This window comes from Thermobia domestica, unplaced genomic scaffold, assembly GCF_964235325.1.
Source record: "Thermobia domestica unplaced genomic scaffold, izTheDome1.hap1.1 HAP1_SCAFFOLD_371, whole genome shotgun sequence".
NCBI classification, from domain to species: Eukaryota; Metazoa; Arthropoda; class Insecta; order Zygentoma; family Lepismatidae; genus Thermobia; species Thermobia domestica.
In genome coordinates this window covers 35001-40000 of record NW_027656084.1, presented here as the reverse complement: position 1 = coordinate 40000, position 5000 = coordinate 35001, and the positions used below count along the sequence as shown (strand labels likewise).

The 5000-nt window shown below is 52.2% G+C and overlaps 1 pseudogene; it reads left to right on the top strand.

Moving 5' to 3' along the window:
• Positions 1-5000, top strand: part of LOC145676800 (large subunit ribosomal RNA) — a 9092-nt pseudogene that overhangs the window by 1724 nt on the left and 2368 nt on the right.

The following is a 5000-nucleotide window of genomic DNA, read 5'->3' as shown; positions in this document are numbered from 1 at the left end:
GGCGTGAGCCTGCCTGGAGCCGCCGTCGGTGTAGATCTTGGTGGTAGTAGCAAATACTCCAGCGAGGCCCTGGAGGACTGATGTGGAGAAGGGTTTCGTGTGAACAGCCGTTGCACACGAGTCAGTCGATCCTAAGCCCTAGGATAACTCCAAAGGGATTGCGGGCATGAACTGTTGTGTGAAGGGGTTAATTGGGACCCTCGTCCAGAAATACGGCACTAGTACGGCTCAAGTGCTATCTGGCTTAGCCTTCACGGATTTCCCAATGCAATACCCATCCTTTGGGCGAAAGGGAATCTGGTTCCTATTCCAGAACCGGGCAGCGGAACCGTATTCTACGGACCCTCACAGGTTCGTCAGGGTAACCTAACAGGACTCGGAGACGCCGTCGGGAGCTCTGGGAAGAGTTTTCTTTTCTGTTTCAGCGTTCACGTTCCCTGGAAGCATTTCGCATGGAGATAGGGAATAGAACGCGAAGAGCACCGCAGTTGCAGCGGTGTCCAGAGAGTCCCGATGGACCTTGAAAATCCGAGAGAGGGACACGTGGAGGTGTCGCGCCCGATCGTACCCATATCCGCAGCAGGTCTCCAAGGTGAAGAGCCTCTAGTCGATAGATTAATGTAGGTAAGGGAAGTCGGCAAATCCGATCCGTAACTTCGGGATAAGGATTGGCTCTGAGGATCGGGGCTAGTCGGGCTTGGTCGGGAAGTGGGTTGTTCGCTGACGTGCCGGGCCTGGGCGAGGTGACGGTCAAGGGTTACACCTTGTTCCTTAACCGAGTTCGGTCCCGTGCCTTGGCCTCCCACGGATCTTCCTTGCTGGGAGCGCCGGGCTACGGCTCGGTGTCTTGTCGGCTGCCATTCAACGATCAACTCAGAACTGGCACGGACCGGGGGAATCCGACTGTCTAATTAAAACAAAGCATTGCGATGGCCCTAACGGGTGTTGACGCAATGTGATTTCTGCCCAGTGCTCTGAATGTCAACGTGAAGAAATTCAAGCAAGCGCGGGTAAACGGCGGGAGTAACTATGACGTTGCTCAATACTACCGACTGCTTGTAGCGCCTGGGGCCCCCTCTCTGTCAGCTTAGTCTCTTCTTGCAAGGGTTCCAGGCCATTATCCAACGTCTGACAGAGGCCCGACCTCCTCGAGGTGGGGGCTGGATAACGAAGCCTCAGGCGGAACGGTAACGCACTAAATTTTTCCTGCTCCTTCAACCTACTGTGCGTGGTAAGTCCTGAGGCTCGGCTAACGGGCTCTACGTAGTCGACGTCCATCTAGTTGTCCAGCCGCCGCACCGAGTGGGTGGTGCGTGCGGTCGTCTCTCTTTGATTGGCGCATTGCGGTGCGAGAAGCGATTCATCCAGTGGGTGGTGTGCATCGAGGCCAGGTGCGCCTCACCCGGCCTTGACCTCCGTCTTTAGGAGGGAAAGGGGTCTTAACCGGGTGGGGGGCTTGTCTTAACTGTCTGTCTGTCCGTAGTCCGGTTGGGCGGTTTACAACTGTGGTGTGACTGTGCAGTGGTGTCTCAGTTTTTAACGTGTGATGGCTACCAGTGGGCGACGAGTTGGCAGCCGTATCAAGTCTGTGCCAGCTGCAGGACGGTCACAAGAAGAAGAAGCGGCGAAGTCTCTGGCAAGAAGAGGATGGTCGGAGTCTCGCTTAGAATCAACTTTAGACATGGACTGTGTGGATGAGGATAGCCTGACCGGAGGAGGTGAAGTGTCGGACGATCTGGACGGTGTCTCTATTGAGGATGTGGAGCTGGAAGACGAGGAGGAGGTCTTCCAAGCAGAAGGTGAGGTGTCTGCTGTGTCGGCTGTATCCGCTGTGTCTGCTGTGTCTGCTGTGTCTGCAGTGTCTGCTGTGTCTGCTGGGTCTGCTGTGTCTGCAGTGTTGGCTGTGTCTGCTGGGTCTGCAGGGTCTGCTGAGTCTGCTGGGCCCGGCCCCTCTGGAAGTGACGATGTACCAGAATTCAGATTGGGATTCCCTTTTGGGACATTGGAGTGTCCTAAACATCCAGGATTGTGCTTTGCTTCTGAAAGTAATTTCAGAAAGCATCTCAAGAACCACTATGTGGATTATGAGTGCCTGAAGTGCGGCAAGTCCTTCTCCCGCTTCAACGCTATTACTTGCCATGTTCCTAAGTGCCCAGGTAAATCAACAGACGCATTAGCTTTCAAGTGCGATCTGTGTACTAAAGCCTTTGCCTCAAAGATTGGTCTCGGCCAACATATGAGGAACAAACATCCTGCGGCTTGGGATCAAAAGCGTTCGGGGGAGGAGGGCTTGGCGAACTTCTGGACGGTAGAAGAAGAGGACAGTCTCATCAAGATCTGTCGCAAACACAAAGGAGATCCTAATGTAAACCTTATTGCTGCCAATGCTCTGAAGGGGAAATCTCTGGATGAAATAAGATTCAAGAAAAGAAAGCTTTTCTTGAAGGGTCTCATCCCGCCTGAGGCCAGAGTAGAAAGCCAGAGGGGAAGGGGCCAGCAGAATGTTGGCAGATTAGAAGTGTCGTCTCGTTTGGCTGGTGAGGTCAGCGGCTGTCGTGTCCGGCTAGGTGAGGAGATCTCTCGCCTGGACCCCAAGGTTGATACCGACGCATTAAAAGAGGCCTCTTTGAGTGCTCTGTTGGATGACTACATCAATATCAACAATAATGCCGAAGCTAGGTCGCTGGGCGGAGAGGGCAACCCTCAGCAACTCTCTCACGAACTGAAAAGAGCTCGCAGTGAGTCTCAATCTAAACAAGTCATGCTGGAGGAGCAAGAAGCCGAAATCCTTAGGCTTCAAGAGCATTGTTCTAAAGTAGAGAAGCAGGTCGCTGATCTGCAGAGGGAGAAGGAGAGACTGGTCTCCGAGAATAACAAGTGGCAGCAATTTCTTGCCCTTGAAGACGATGCTCTGAAGGATAGACTGCTGTCTGGCTCCGCGGGAGACTCCTCTGCCTCTAGTCTCAGGGAGGAGGTAGAGAGACTGGAGGCGGAGCTGGCTCTCGGGGAGTTGGAATTGCAGCGAGTACGCAACCAGCTTGAGGTCTCCTGTGAAGAGATAAAAGAGCTGAGGGAGGCTCTCTCTTGCCTAGCGTCCAAGAGTGGAGGCAATGTTGATGCGTCAGTCCAGTGTGATCCTTATCTGGGCTGTAACGGCACAATTATAATTCCAAGAGAAGAATTGAATTCTCTTGAGTCAGACGATGAAACTCTGGTGAAGCAACGTATGATTGCTCCCACGGTAGAAAACAGAGCTGTGGACCTCAACACCCTTGGGGACCAGGCGAGAGATCTGGAGGGGGAGATGGATGTGTTCTTGTGCTCGCGGGACAACGATCTCGCGGGGAAGCAGTTGGACGAATGGAACAACAGGATCGTTCATCTGTGTAGGCAGTGGACTAAAATCTCGAAGCCACAGCCTCAGAAGAAGTCATCTGCCGGTGGCAGAAACAAAAAGGTGCAGGAATATGCGGATACTGTGCGTCTCTTCAACACAGATCCCAAGCGCCTGGTCGATCGGGTAATCGAAGGTAGGGTGTCTGGTCATCTTACTGATGAGACACCCACTTCTAGAAGCATACAAGATTTGTACGAGCGGTTGTGGTCGGTCGCTGGTAAATGCGGCATTGATTTCTCTGCGGTCGCTTCGAATGGAGAGAATAGGCTCTGTGAGCCTATTGGTTTCACTGAGCTCAAAGTGAGGTTTGCTCGTATTGCAAACGATACGGCGGCGGGATTAGACAGTGTTAAGAAAGAAGATCTCAAGGGGGAGGAGCGCTTGAGATTGGCCTGGCGATTGTTCAACGTCATCCTTAAGTCAGGCAAAATACCTTCAGCATGGAAGCTGCATAGAACTGTCTTAATTCCCAAGCAAGAAAGAGAGCTCTCCAAGGCAGAGAACTGGCGACCGATCACAATCGGCTCGCTCTTGATGCGTCTGTTCACGGGCATTCTAGCAGAACGTCTGCAGGATACTGTTGCACTCCATCGCTCTCAGAAGGGCTTTGTCAGAGGGCACAGTACATCGTCCAATTGCTTCCTTGCGAGTGAGTTGATTCGGCAGGGTAAGCGGAAAGGAATAGCTTTGTGCATCCTGGATATTCGCAAAGCATTTGATACGGTGCCACACGGGGCAATCCTCCGGGCTCTCAGCAGTCGTGGCGTTCCCGAGAATTTTCTCGAACTGGTTAGGGAACTTTATAGTGGTAATCTTACCCAGATAGAGGGCCATAATGTCTCACTTGAGATCAAGCGTGGAGTTAAGCAAGGAGATCCGCTTAGTCCACTATTATTTAATCTGGTCCTAGATGAACTGCTGCGGAGACTGGAGGGTAGCCCTGGGGGGTTCCGAATAGGCGAATTTGAGGTTGGCGTTCTGGCTTATGCCGATGACCTACTCCTGGCGTTTGATACTGCCGAACACCTGCAGTCAGCGCTAGGGGTGGTTCATCGATATCTGTCGGAGCTTGACATGTCACTCTCGATATCGAAGTGCCGGTCGATACAGATTATCCCGACCGCTAAAGCATGGTACTCTAAAGATCCAAGAGTACGAGTGGGGGAGGAGCAGGTGTGCAAGGTCGAAGTTGACGAGGCATTTCGATATCTGGGGTGCATGTTTACAATCTCAAAGGGGAGATTTACTCATTACGATAGCGACTATCTCGCTCTCCTTCTGCGGAGACTCTCTCGTTTACGATTGAAGCCCAGGCAGAAAATCATCTTAATGTCACGTTACCTGGTGCCTAGATTCCTCTATCAGTGGACTGTGGCTGAGGTGGGAGTCACAAGTCTCAGGAGACTAGATCAGGAGATTAGGAATTTCGTTAAGGCAGTCCTCCATTTGCCTTCGTCGGTTACCGACTGCCTACTGTATGCCCGGCGTAAGGATGGGGGTCTGGCCATTCCTAATCTAGAAAGAATTGTTCAGTTCTCAGTAGTTAAGAACTGGATGAAGTTAGTTAACAATCCTGATCATGTAATTCGTTATTTGGCAGAGG